At 45.4% G+C, this 14,948-nt stretch overlaps 1 protein-coding gene across 2 annotated transcripts in view; it reads left to right on the top strand.

Moving 5' to 3' along the window:
- The window catches only part of GMDS (GDP-mannose 4,6-dehydratase), a 560,326-nt gene that overhangs the window by 93,685 nt on the left and 451,693 nt on the right, over positions 1–14,948 (top strand). The window lies entirely within an intron of this gene.

Below are 14,948 nucleotides of genomic sequence, written 5' to 3'. Positions count from 1 at the left end.
TGGGCATTAGCCTGTTAGACAGTTGCTGCCAAATGGATGTTATTAGCCTGAAACCAGTGGGACCCAAATTTATGCTATGGAAGGCAGGTTAGACAGAGGGGAAACAAATGTGGGAGGTGGGTGAGGAAGAAAGGAGAGAGAGAGGGAGAGAGAAAGAACAAGAGAGCAAGAAAGAGCCAGAGAATCGGAGAGGAGAGAGTATGCCTGAGAGAGCACACATTGAAATCCCAGCCCAGACTTCCTGGCGTGTAATTAGTGTTTGCAGGAGGTGCTGAGCCGGCAGCCTTGGAGACTGGGGCCACGGTGTGTGGCTGCTGGCCCTCTGTGGCCACATGCCCTGTATTTAGACAACGGCTTCCAGTGTACCTGGTCATCCTTCGTTTCCACACTGTGGCTTCCCGAGCTGGGATGTATTGTCAGTTAAAATAAACAGTGTCTAAGTGTCCCTAATTCCTCCTGCAGCTGCTTTTGCCTGCTCAGAATGCATGATGAGCTACACATCATGTTAACAGGTTTATGAAGGCTCAGATGTAGCCCGTGGGTGCCCACCTGCAGGTCCAGAAGCTGGCAGCCATTCTGGTGAGCTAGTGCTTGTACTGCACAGGTTATTAAATAGTTTGAAGTTCACCCCTAGTTTAACACAACATTTTTTTTTTCATTCAGTTATTATTTCAGCTCTGCATACGTATGTGTGACAGACATGCCCTTGACTAGTTTGGGGCTTCAAATGTTGGCATTGAAGGAAGCTTCTTGCTTCTCTGGGGCCAGCACCCCTTCTGTTGAAGCCTTCTTCCTCCTGCACATGCCAGCCACTTACTTTGCTGTCTTCCGGAGAACAAGATCCGCAAGGACCTTCCTGGGGTCTCCATGTCTATGGACAGCTTGTGTGTGAAGCAGGTCCCACCCCTGGCTGCTTCCCTGGGTGCTGCTGTGCTCCCCCCGTTCTTGCGGCCGTGCTCCGGCACAGCACTTGGATTCCTTTCTGCCATTTCTTACTTGCCACCCTCACAGCCGCCTCCACTTGCGTCAGCCCTTGTGGGGGTGTCAGGGCGATAGGGGATTGTTTGCTGGGCCAGTCAGCTCAGCTGTTCATGGGAAGGTGCCCAAAGCAGTATCTTCTGTCCGCCTGAAGCCACCCCAGATGTGGGGTCACTGGTTCCTGCACTCCCTCACCCCAAGAGGTCAACTGCTTGCAACATTGCTCAAATACCTTCACTGGCTCTACATTGTTTGAGTAAAGTTCAGGCTTGCAAGCCTGAGTTACATGCCTTCCAAAATGTGTTTTAGGTCAGGACGTTCTAGAATTTGTTAGAAGATGACGTTTTGAGAAATCCTGCAGTAACAGTAGGAGTTTCCCCCTGCCTGCTGACACAAATGAGGCCCAGTAGAAATGGGTTTCTCCTCTCACAGTTCTGAATTGCAGAATGAAACTTGGGTTTGCAGGTTGCTCCCTCCCCGCCTTCTGGAGGCTGCAGGTATCCGTTAAACTGGGGCTGCTCAGCCTCTCTTTGGGATCGCTTCATCTGTGTGACCTCTCCCTCTGGTGAGGGCGATGTGACTGCATGCACGGGCCACCCAGCTAGCCTGGGATGCCTCCCCCTGCACAAGATCCTCCATCACTTCTGCAAAGACTGGTTTCAGAGTGGCTTCCCTGCTAACCACAGGGGAGGGAGTGCATTCCAGCAGGTGCTAGAATGTGGGACGGTACCAGACCCTGTTGGTTTTTGCCTACAGTTTCATATCTGTGATTAATGTTTAGCTTACAAATAAAAAAACCAACAGAGTAACAACAGTGATAATTAATAAAATAATAAAGCAGTGATAACAAAACTAATGACAATTATGTGGATATGAGCTCTGTCAAAAGTATTTCACCATACTACAGATTTTTTTTAAAGATTTATTCATTTTTATTGCAAAGTCAGATGTGCAGAGAGGAGGAGAGACAGGAAGATCTTCCGTCCAATGGTTCACTCCCTAAGTGGCCGCAATGGCTGGAGCTGATCCAATCTGAAGCCTGGGGCCAGGAACCTCCTCTGGGTCTTCCACGTGGGTGCAGGGTCCCAAGGCTTTGGGCTGTCCTCGACTGCTTTCCCAGACCACAGGCAGGGAGCTAGCTGGATGGGAAGCAGAGCTGCCGGGATTAGAACTGGCGCCCATATGGGATCCTGGCGCGTTCAAGGCTAGGCCACCGAGCAGGACCCTATACTAAAGATCTTATCCACCTGATTATATGATGTTTTTCTTGCTTTATCAATTTCAGAATGTTCTTTTCACTTGCAGGACGCACTTGTGTCACTATTGTTGTGCTTTGGTTTTGTGATTCAGTGATGTCAAGGTTACTTGAATATAAGCCCTGCAGTGCAGTTCTCTGTGTGATAACCAAGAAGGCTGCTGAGTGCCTAGTGGAAAGGCTGTTGCACAATATGCGTGTATCAGCACAGGGACGATCCGGATTCCTGGTGGAACGGGGCAGGACAGTGGTACTCAGAAGAGTGGACAATTGAAACTTGTCTGTTTCTGGAATTTTTCATGTAAGAACTTTTGGCTAGAATTGAGGGTAAGTAACTGAAACAAAGCTGTGGGCAAGGGTGGACCACTGTGCGAGGTCACAGGCACGGATCCTAGAAAGTAAGATGTAGCCATATTGTTCAGTCCGAGCAGCACTTTCTCACACAGCCCTGCCTCCAGTGGCTTGTTCTGTTCACACGTCACATTTGTCTTTTACTGACCGGGTCAAGTCTGTTCTCTTTTGTGACATCTTTACATGAATCTTAGCTTTCTTCTTTAATTGTTAATTATTGAGAGAGGTTGTGGGGGGAAGGGAAGAGTGAGCTCCTACCTGCTGGTTCATTCCTCTAGGCACCTGAAATAGCCAGGACAGGGATGGGCCAAATCTGGACGCCTGGAACATAATCCAGGTTTCCCGTGTGTGCATGGCAGAGATCCAGTGACTTGAGGCTCGCCCTGCTGCCTCTCAGGGTGTACATCAGAGGGACAGTGGGGCCGATGGCTGGGGCTCAGGCTGGAACCCAGGCACTTGGCTGGGACGTGGGTGTTCTAGGCAGCTTCGTCAGTGCTGGACTAACACACATGCTGCCTTCTGTCTTGAACTGCACAGTTGTGTTTGTTAGGGGATATGAGAGTGAACATGGTGCTTTAGAGTCGCATGAATTCATAAATTCCAGCTGGTAGCAAGATGACCTATCAGAACAACTGTCCAGAAATGGTAGCTGAAAGCTGGGCATGGCTAATGGAGGATTAAAAATGGCTAATAAGCTAAGAAACTGGATTTGAAAAGGGAACCACTGCAAAATGTGATCCTGTTAAGCATGACTTTCTGGCTTTTAAAAAGAGAGTTCTTTATTTGAAGGGCAGAGTGACAGAAAAGGACACAGGCGCACACAGAGGACACACAGAGAGAGCATGCTCTTCATCTGCTTGGTTCACTGCCTAAAATACCTGGAACAGCTATGGTTCCTCAGGCCAGAACCAAGAGCCAGGAACTCTACGCAGGTCTCGCATGTGTTTGGCAGAACCCAAGTAGTTGGGTCATCACCTTGTGCCTCCCTGGGGCGTTAGCCAGGAACTGGATTGGAAGCACAGAGTAGTGGGAACTCAAACAAGGCATTCCGGTACTGGATGTGGGCTTCCTGCGTGGTGGTGTCCCCTGCACTGCCTCAGTGCCCACCTGTAATTTTCTGGTTTTGGAAGTACGACATCAACAATACCACATAAAAACACACCTTTGATCTGTTAGTGTTGACGGGTTTGTGTTATGTTTTTTTAATATGCTAACATTATAATGAGCTAATTTGAGAATTTGATGGAGACAGCTTGATTTTTAAGTGGCACATGTACATTCCCAATGGTCCATAGATTCAAGTATTCCTTGTTTTAAGTAATTTATAATTAAACTATTTCTTTGTTATAGTAATTCTGTACAAATTTTAAAATTTAAAGCTGAAGCGCATGTCTTTAGAATTACATACATGGAGAAGCCAGAGCTGTGACTAGAGTTGTGGTAACAGAAAGAAACTAGGGATTTTGTGATGGGTGGCATTTACAGTTGCACAGTCAGAGAAAAACAAAAAAGCCATATGTTGCGTTAAAAAAAAGTTAAGAAATCAAAGTGGGGACTAAAGACCTTTCCATCAAAGCTGCAGTGGATTTGATTAGAAGCTTCCTCTCAAGGGTCAACAAAGAATTGATGGCGTTTATTGGCTTGAAATCAGAATTTAATGTCCAATGAATTTTCAGTTTTTAATAGCATGTGAGCTTGTGACTTAGGCCACCTGTAAAGTAGCTTGGATGCAGGCACAAAAGAGGAAACCATTTGTAGATGCAGAAATGGCAAAAGAAATTATTTCATTGACAACAGTTCCTGGCTTCACATTGGCTCAGCTCCAGCTGTTGAGGCCACTTGGGGAGTGAATCAGTGGACAGAAGATGTTTCTGTCTTGCCTTCTCTCTGTATATCTGCCTTTGCAATAAAACTAAATAAATCTTAAGAAAAAATTAGAATTTAAAGAAAATTGTGTTGATGTTGAGAACTTTGGAGTTGCTTTCCAATTTGTGCCCACACTCCCTTGAATTTGATGTTGATACTAACTCGACTCAAGGGTGGGTTAGTTTGCTCAACTCCAACTGGTGTGGATTTGAGACATATGCTTTTGCTTCAAAATCAAACCCATTCTTATAAACAGCGGTGAAACAATTTTCTGAATGTGTATGTAAAGAGTAAAGGAAAATGATGTGCTTGGGTACTCAATTCAGTTACTGGAAAACTTTTACTTGTTTTTGCTAAGACTTGGATATGTGAATCAATTGTCAGCTTTATACTGTCTAAGTATAAATATTTCTCATGAAAAATTAGTTTTAATTGAGCTGTACTCCAAGTGTAAAATATTGGGTTTTGAAGACTTTATATAAATGAGACTATAATATTTCTCAATTTTTAAGTGAACATGTTCTGGTTATACTTGGGTTACATTACTTATTTCTTTTTACCTTTATACTTTTAGCTAATAGAAAATGTAGAGTTACACATATGGTTCCAATTATATTTCTGTTGGCGAACATTAACCAAAAAGATTATGAATGTACAGTGAGTTGGTCTTAGCATTGATGTTGTTGCTAAGGTAGTGATGTACTTCATTTTTTCAGTTCTCTCACTCAACTTTAAATTCCTTAAGAGTAGGAAAAACATGTTGTCCCTAGTTTTATTTACTGTATCACATTGCCTAGTATTTTAGATATTAATTCATGTTTATGAGTTGATTGCTTCAAAATTCACTTTTTTTCGTTTTTTTTTTTTTTTTTTAATTGGAAAGGCAGATATACAGAGAGAAGGAGAGAAAGATAGGAAGATCTTCCACCCACCAAATTACTCCCCCAACTGGCTATGATGGCCAGAGCTGAGCTGATCCAAAGCTGGAAGCCAAGAGCTTCTGGGTCTCCCATGAGGGTGCTGGGCCCCAAGGCCTTAGGCTGTCTTGACTGCTTTCCCAGGCTGCAAGCAGGGAGCTGGATGGGAAGTGGTGCATATGGGACACAAACTGGCAGCCATATGGGATCCAGGTGGATGCAAGGTGAGGGTTTCACTGCTAGGCAATCATACCAGGCCTTCCAGGATTTGTTGGTTGGAGCTCCATGAGGATGACACCAGTGCTTGGAGTGAGACTTCCTGTCACTGACTCATTCACTCACACGGTCATGTTCACATGCACATCCAGTGGCCTCTGTATAGAAGACTGAAGGAGGGATGGATTGAAACGGTAGTTTTTAATAGTAGACTATTGCAAGGATAGATGGTGATAAGCTTAAAAATATTTTATCCTGAATTTTATTTAAGTTCTTATATAAATTAATTAGTTGATTAAAACCTTTAAAAAACCTACTGTAGCATCTTGTTTTTTGCAGAAACTTAAATTTTGATTGAGGGAGAAATATTTTTTAGGAAATAGCATTGTAGTTACAGTTAGAAATTAATTGCACCTCCTGATGTGTTCTCTAATTAGCTCTATGACCTTGAATAAGGGTTTAAACTTCTAAACTTCAGTTTTCTAATCTGAAAAAGTGAGAATAATGTCAGCTGTCCTACCAGGATGTTTGTGAAATACAAAAGGGAAAAATGTCTCAGAGTCCTTAGCATCTAGAAGGAATTACAAAAATAAAAGATGACATGATTTTGATGGAAACAATACTAAAGGTTTGGAAAACCATATTACAGTGTAAGTTTACAGTGTAAGGCTTACCCACATCTGAACAAGGTAATCGCTTATCTGTGTGGTCCAAATCTGTAAAATGCAGTCAGATACCCCCCAGAATTCTAGAAGAGAGACTAGATGGGAGACAGAAGCCATGGCTACATGGCTACCTATGTAGTGATGACGAGATTGGACCACGAGGAACACGTGGTCAGTTCGACTGAAGCAGAGACGCCTGCCTTGCGTCTTTGATCCTGAAGGTTAGGTTTACCTGCCTTCAGTCCTGCCAAAGTACAGGCTTAGAGGTCGCTACTAAGACCAAGACTGGCGAGGGGTGGCGGGGTGGGGGTGCCACCCAGCACCCAGTCCCTATTGATGCAGGAATTTTTTTTTTTTAGAGCAACCTGCTTTGTGAACAAAGCTCTTTTTCAGTAAAATCCTGAAAAATGTATTCTGTTGTCCGGTTGAGTCAAGATTTACAGAAGTATGCGGTTAGACAAGTGTTAAGCCCCCACCGCTGTTGGTGAAAGAAAGCAAAACAACAAAATATCAAACAGCATAAAGCATTAATCCTGCAGAGTTTCAAGCTGTCATCTTGGTATCTTACCAGTGTTTGTGTTGGATCTGCGTTATCAGGAAACACACATGGGTCCCACAGCCTGCAAGGCTGAGGGTGTTGCTGCAGTGAAGTTCTCCCTCCGCATGCGGCTTCAGAAGCCTTCGCTGGTGACAGAACACTGCTAATACATGGGTGCTTCCAGAAGTCTCCGCAAAGTGAAATTAAAAGGTGAAGCTTCTTTTGGTGCAAAAAAAATTGAAATTAATAGAGATTTTTTTTTTTTAACTAAAAATACACCTTTCCTGTGAGCTTTCTGAAGACTCTCCAGTGAAGTGTGACTTATCAAAAATACAGACATGTAGTAGTCTGTAAGGTGGAGTTTTGGCACTTGAACCCGCACCTAGACACCACACCATGGTGGATCACCCTCCTCCACTGGCTTCCATCAGATCTTTGCTGTCTGCCATGACTTGGTAGTTTTTACGCTCAAGGTCTGTTGTATGATCTGCAGCTTTTGGGGTGGGTGCTTTGAAGTGTCTGCAGTTAGAGCCGTGCGCTTATGTTTGAATCTGCTCGGCACCCGTGTGATTGTAAATTCCGCAGGTCGTGGTTAGGAATGTGTGTCTTCGTTCCGTAATCACAGGTCTCCTGCATGGCAGGGACCCAGGAGACCAGGAAGCCGATACACGGGGCTTGTTAGGATGTGCACACAGATATAACAGCAGTTTTCTCTGTTACACTAATGAATTAGATCTATGGAAGAAACTGGGTTAAAAAGAGGAAGATTTGTAGGTAATCGAACTTTGCCCATAACCAGCAGTGACATTTTAGCAGCGGTCTTTTGAAGGTGAGCTAAAATGGGGAAAGACTGAGTCGTCAGTATTTGTGTATCCTTTTGCTTTTTTTTCTAACTCTCCTCTATCTGAAAGAGAGAGACAGAGAGATGGAGGAAGAGAGAGAGCGACAGGAGGTTAGTCTTCTATATGCTGGTTCTTTCCAGCCGAAGGAAGGACCCAGCGTCTTTTACGGTGACAGGGGCCCTGGTACTTGGCCAGTTGTCAGTCGTCTCCTGGGGATGCTTTAGCAGAAAGCTGGATCAGAAGTGGAGGTGCTGGAACGCCAACCTGGACCCTGACACACAGCACATGGGATTCCCAAAGAGTGGCTTAACTTGCTGTGCCACAGCACCTGTTCCCTTATGGCCTTTAAAAAAAACGTAACCAAAAAGCGGTTGTCCTGTCTTCTGCTATAGTTAGGACAAAAATTATAAAAAGACATGCAGAAGGAAATGTTAATAAATCAGGTAGATTCTAAAAGTTCATAATTCTTTTTTCAGTAGGGTTGTTTTTTTCCCCTTCCCAATTTGAACTTTTTCATTAAGCCTGGCCTTGAACACTAGACAAAGTACAGCTCTGTTTTCGAGTACCTGCAAAAAAATCATTTCCTCTATAAATCACTGGAGTGATTAGAGCTACGTAATCGTGTGCTTTGCAAAGAAACAGCCCTTAATTGTATGGACAGTCACTTTGAGAGATAAGTGAGGAAGGGGGAGGGAAAGGGGGAGAGACTCCAGTTTCAGAATTTCTCTGGTTTGAATTTGTATATAGTTATAGCTGTTTATTGCAAATTATTATTCAGGCATGCAGTGTACTGGTGTCTTGTTATTAGCTTGCTTCCAGATCTGTGCAAAGTGTTATCAATGTATTCGGATCCCCAAAGTATAAAAACTTGCGGGTAGTACATTGTTCTAAACTTGAAAGGCATTATTCATCGCAGCCCTGAGCTGGCCAGTGAGGCAGATCTTTATTGAAAGGATTTGACAGGGTTATGCTTCTTGCGTTGCCTGCTTTTTCCCTATCCTTGATTTCATGCCCACGTGTGGTGATTGAGTCCCCCAGGGCACAGTGCCAGGCAGCACAGAGGCAGCCAGTGCGGTGGCGTTTGCCTCTCCTGTTTCATCCACAAAGCCTTGCTCGTCTCTGTCCGTGCCTCACGTGCCTGCTGGCTTTCCCTGATAGCTGCACAGTGTACCTGCTCCTGACTCTCATCCTGTCCACGTGTGGGTGTGCTGATGCGTGCGAAGGCTGGAGGTCCCGGGCAGCGTGAAAGCATAATCCTATCTAGGCCAGGAAGTGCCTGGCTGCCCAGATACGTCTCAGAGCCGCAGGGCAGTGACTGTATCCGTCACTTCCTTCCTGGCCTTCTCCATTCCCAAACACCTCTGGTCCCGGTGGGTGTTGGAAAGTCACTAATCCATCTCACTTTCCGTGGTGAGTGCGTGTAGAGAAACCAAACTTTAGGTTAAAATATCTTTAGGTCTGCCACGTAGTGACTGCTCCTGTGGAAGCACCTGCCGAACAAGTGCTCATAAATAGACTTTGTAGTGAAAATTAAAGAAAAAAAATTCTGGTTTAAATTCCTGCTTGACTCGCTAATTGTGAGAACTTGGAGCTGTCACCCGCCATTTGTGTCAGTTTCTTCATTTGCAAAGTGGAGATCATAATCTAACAAACTCCATAGGATTACTGTGAGGATCTGAAAAGTGAATAAAGACAGAACTCTCGGGTCCTGCCTGGCATGCAGAAGTGCCCACCCTTGCTGTGACTGTCAAGCCACAGCAGGTACTTTCTTTTCCTTCTGAAGAATCATAAGTGCACCACATGGATGGCGAAAAGTGGTTGCGGGAGCTAGGGGAATGGAGGCCAGCCGCGCAGGAGCTGGTGTGGCATCGCTAGGCAGGTGTTTGTTCTGGGGTCAGGTGCCTCCCAGCATGCAGATGGCTGCTCAGCAGCGTGGAGAGTTTCAAACACTTCTGGAGTTGTATGTGTTTGAGGGAACAGAAAAAAAAGGTTGATTACTCATTTAATTGTCATTGTGTACTCTATTTGTTGCTTTTTTTTTTTACTAGCTCTTTAAAGACAATCCTTTAATTCCATTTTCCTTTTGTCTGAATAACAGAATTTTTACGTATGTTAAAACCATTGTTACTCTTCTGCTGGAGTGTGCATTCTTCCTTTTTCTTTTTTTTAAGATTTATATGTTTTTATTGGGAAGGTAGATTTACAGACAGAAGGAGAGGCAGAGAGATCTTTTGTCTGCTGGTTCTTTCCCCGAGTCACCACAGTGGCTGCATCTGAGCCTATCAGAAGCCAGAAGCCAGGAGCTTCTTCCAGGTCTCCTACATGGGTGCAGGGTCCCAAGGCTTTAGGCCGTCCTCTACTATTTCAAGCCACAGGCAGGGGGCTGGAAGGGAAAAGGTGCATCCAGGACACGAACCGGTGCCCATATGGGATCCAGGCGGGTGAAAGACGTGATTTAGCCACTAGGCTACTGCACCATGCCTGCATTCTTCCTTTTTCATTAGCCTAAGCTTTATGTTAGTTTGTTACTGTTGAAGGGAGCATGTATTTTTATATCACGTTATCACTGGAGTTTGTTACTAAAAATTGCTAACCTTATTGAAGTTTTTGAGCGACTTCTGTAGGAGATGAACATTTATACATGTTTTAGATATTTATAAGAACAAAACCAACTGGCAGAACACTGTGTAATACAAAATTGTGTGAAGATTATAAATATTGGGGCATGGTGAGTTAAGCTACAGCCCGAAGTGCAGTTAACCAGTGTGGGCAGTGGTTTGAGTCCCAGCTGCTCTGCTTTCTATCCAGCTCCCTGCTAATGCACCTGGGAAAGCAGTGGAGGACGGCTCAAGTGTGTGCAGCTGGGAGACTTGGACGATGCTCCTGGCTCCTGGCCTCACCTCAGCCAGGCTCTGACCATTGTAGCTGGAGTGATTCAGCAGATGGAAGATTCTCTGGGCCCCCATCCCAAACCTTTGCCTTTCAAATGAATGAATCTTTCAAAAGAGAATATTAAAATGATAAGAACAAATAATTTAAAGAAGGAATAATATGTAAGGCCAGAAACACAACAAAACTTTCCAAGTGTTAATGCTAGTTAGAAATTATTTGAGTTACCCTTTTTAACCTGTTAGGTTGGTGGAAATGTGGTTTTAAATGAACCTCTTAGCTTATTTCTCGCCTCTAATAGTTTTGTTTGTCAGTGTTTTTTAACAAGAAATTCACTGTTACGCTCTCTGAGATTGAGCATACCTGGGGTGACAGTGCTGGGTCCTAGTAGTCCAGGGATAGCTGGGGGTCTGGTCTGTTGCTGAAAGGCCGCCCTTGGAGGGAGCTTGTCACTGTTCAGGCCTGCCTGCCTGCTGCTCTGAGCTCCCCAGGAGGAGGAATGGTGCTGTGAGGGTGCTGTGAGGCTGCTGTGAGGCTGCTGTGAGGGTGCTGTGAGGCTGCTGTGAGGGTGCTGTGAGGCTGCTGTGAAGGTGCTGTGAGGCTGCTGGGAGGGTGCTGGGAGGCTGCTGGGAGGGTGCTGGGAGGGTGCTGGGAGGCTGCTGGGAGGGTGCTGGGAGGCTGCTGGGAGGCTGCTGGGAGGGTGCTGGGAGGGTGCTGGGAGGGTGCTATGCAGGATCGTTCTTTGTCACTGAGATGCCTGGGCTTTGGGGATCACTCTGGTCCTTTCTACCAGGAGGTGAGTCAGAGAAAGGGGAAACAAAAACGGTTCTTTGGGACAGCATGACGTGTGTGTGTGTGTGTGTGTGTGTGTGTGTTCTTTCCCTTAACGTTTATTTATTTACTTGAAGGGTGGAGTTGTAGAAAGCTAGAGGCAAAGGCAGAAAGTTCTGCATTTGTTGGTTCACTCCCCACGTGGCTGCAAAGGCCAGGTCAGGCTGGGTCGAAGCCAGGAGCCAGGAGCTTCGGCTGGCTCTCTGATGCGGGAACAGGGGCCCAGATGCTTGGACCATTTTGTGCTGTTTTCCAGGCACCTCAGCAGGGCCATGAATTGGAAGTGGAGCCGCCGGATCTAAACTCTGTCGAATGATGGTGCTGGCAGGGGCAGCTTTGCTTGCTGTGCCACAGGGTCAGTCCTGGCAGCAGCTGGGAGTGATCGTCAACACTGAACTTGGGCAGTAGTTGCATGTTCGATGTTTTGCTGGTGTCTTCATTTCCTTTTAGTGGGCTACTTCTCTTTCAGTTGATAGCTCCTGTTCTTAGCTGACACAGCCATGGCTTTTGCTTGGTTCTCCATAGTTTTAATCTAGTTCCCTCATTTTAGGTGTCAGTTTAATTATTTTTTTCTTCAGTATGAAATTCTGAAGTCTGGAAGTCTAGAAATTTGTTTTGTTTTGTTTTGGGGTGGGGTGGAGGTTGGGCTGCTTCCTATCTATGTAACTGTACCTGCTAACCATTTTAACTGTTGGAGTCTCAATTTCCTGATCTGCAAAATGAGAGCATTGGATTAATCCCCAGGGTCTCTTGAATCCCCAGTGGTTTGTGATAGGAAGAGCCAGGTGTAAATAGCACGCAGACACAGGCTGTCTTTGGTTATCTTACCACCTTGGTTCAGTGAGTGGATGTTTTTTGGTCTGATACAAAATAGCACGCTCTGCCATCTCTGAGGTGTTTGTCCTGCAGGAGACTGGATCATCTTCCTATTGTAACGCACGTAGCTGAAAGATGCCTTTTCTTAAGAGTCATTCGAAATTATCCAGTGAAAGAGCTTGAAAGGCAGAGCAAAGCAGAACTTTCCCTTGCAGAAATGTGTTCTGCTGCCAGAGGCTGAGGTGGTGTAGACAAAGAGATCCATTTTATTAGTGGCAGGATTTCGTTAGCCCAGTAATACTTATCTTATCCTGTTCACAGAAGCTGCCAAACAGTGCTTAAGCAGAAACATACAATGCGATTTAGCATGCAGTTCAAAGGGGCCAGGTTCTCAAGTTGCACATAAGAAAGGTCCCTTTTTTGTCCATCTGGGCTGTGAGTGCATCCATGTTGGAAGAGAGAAAACAGCTCTGTCTGCTACACTCCAGGAAGGTGACTGCCTGGCGCATGCGTGTCTGGATGGGCATTGGATAGGTTAGGTTGGTGGCAGAGTGGTGTCTTGTGGGCGGATCTCCAGCGATCTATGTCTGTAGAGAGAAGAGGAGCCTGTTTCTGGAATTGTGCTTCATTTTTATTGTGAAGCTGGGACATTTCTGAGTGCTCCATGGGAAGCGAGAGGTCCCTCACTTCCTGAATAATGAGACAGGCATCAGGTATTCCGAAAGCTTTCCCTTTTGGATCCTGGGCAGGGGCCTGGCTTCTCGGCTGCACAGCCTGACATCCGTCCATGTGCAAGCCAAGACTCCCCGCAAACCACACTGCCCCACCTCAGGGCCAGTGCACGTGTCCAGACCTAGACCTGGGAAATCTCAGCCACCGTAGCCTGCTCTCCTCTGACTCTGGAGGGATCTAAAATTACATGACTTCTCTGGGTTTGGGTCACTTGATTGAAATTGGAAGCACTGGATAATCCATAAAACACCCCATAATGGAAAGTGACTAAATCAAGTCAGTTTGAAAATAATATTTTATTATTCATTAGGCTTTACCATATTTGTGTGGAAGGAGAACCCTTTCCTAGTTGGTAAGAATGGATGACCTGGGTTCAAGGGCCGGGGTCCTCTCTTCCTAGTGTTTTGTTGACCCCCAAGATGCCAAGTGGCTGCTGTGCCTTCCTAAGCCATTTCTTAGAAGAATAAAGCAGAAAATGCTTATGCGTCTTGAAAATGTTAAAGCCATGGCAATTGCGTAAAACAGTGTGACATTCAGTGTGAAACAGATACCCTTAATAGCCTTATGGAAAATCAGATTTCAAAGTCTCACTGGTGGGATACTATCTCTCCAGTTAAAACGTTTTCTGTGACAAGAATTGAAGCCGTGGCTCGGGTGTATGCCAGGTTAATCGTGTCCCTAGTGGACGATTCAGTCTGTTTGTGCCTGAGTTCCGGAGGAGTCAAGTGTGAGGCCTTGATGCCTGCTGCTGGGTGCTCCGACACTGACATTTCAGGCCTTGGGCTGGCTGGAACGTTTTCTATCAGCCCGTGCTCCAGGGGGTGGAAATGAGTGTCCCTGTGGCCTGCTGGACTTCTGCTCGCTCAGATACTGTGGCTCCCTGGGATGAGTGGGGGGAGGCCAGCTGGGTTCCCGGGGCCACAGACCGGCAGCCCTCACTGGGCTCCCTTCCCACTCATTGTGCAGCCTGGGCCCTATCGCTCGCGAGGCCTGGCAAGGAAGCGAGGAGGAAGCGAGTGCCACTGCTGGTTCAGAATGTTCCAGTGTGGTTGGAAAGTTTGAGAAGTGGCCTGGGTGAGAAGAACAAGACCTTATTGACAGGGTTCAGTTCTGGTCAGGTCTGTTTCTCATCAGCTTTCTACATAATCACGGCTCTCCCCACTCCGGGGACCCCAGCACAGCCACCCCTGCCTCCTGCCACCCCCCTCCTTTTTTTTTTTTTTTTAAACCATTCTGTGTAACTGGGGTAGAGCACAGGATATTTGAACTTTTTATTCCAGAAGAATTATAAAATATGAAAAGTGTAACAGTTGTGTGCTTCAGAACAGCAACAAAACCTTATACTTTCCAGGGCTTTCCAACCTACAGTCAAACTGTTATTTTTATTGCAAATAGGTTTCTAGTAAGCCATTTCTCAGTGACTGATTTACAAGATTTCTGATTATGCTAACATTTCTGATGACCATGTGGGTCAGCCTGGCTTGTCCTGCTCTAAACTGGTCAGCTTCCTGATGAGATTTAATCTGCATATTGGGAATGCAAAAAGCAAATTTTGAGATTGGAATGAAAAGAAATATGTCAAACCCTTTCTCCTCTTCTCCACATGAGAGTCAATAAGCCCGAATATGTATGTCAAGAAGTCAGAAGAAAATCTGCTGGAGGTTTTAATGAACCACAAAATGTGTCCCTTGCACGCCTCACCTTGTCATCCCGCCTGGATTTATGGACGCCTTCTGCATTCATGTAGTAAACACTCCCTTGGCAGCCCTGTCATTGGCAGGACCCTTAGCGGTGTCTGCAGCTCCAGCTTTAGGTCAAACCATGCCACTGTTAAAGCTTGCTCAGTGTTTCTTTTTCCTGGAATATCTGGTAGGAGCTTTTGATGTTTAAAGGAACATTTCAAAATTTTCAAACTAAAGGAACCAAAGAAAACTCAAACGTCCCACAATTCCTTTTTTTTTTTTTTAAATTTGTTTTTGTTTTAAAGGCAAAGAGAGAGAAAGAGCAGCAGAACGAGCATGCATGAACTTTTATCCACTGGTTTACCCCCTA

The sequence above is a fragment of the Ochotona princeps genome, chromosome 1, assembly GCF_030435755.1.
Source record: "Ochotona princeps isolate mOchPri1 chromosome 1, mOchPri1.hap1, whole genome shotgun sequence".
In the NCBI taxonomy this organism is placed as follows: domain Eukaryota; kingdom Metazoa; phylum Chordata; class Mammalia; order Lagomorpha; family Ochotonidae; genus Ochotona; species Ochotona princeps.
This window is presented reverse-complemented; position numbering and strand designations above follow the sequence as displayed.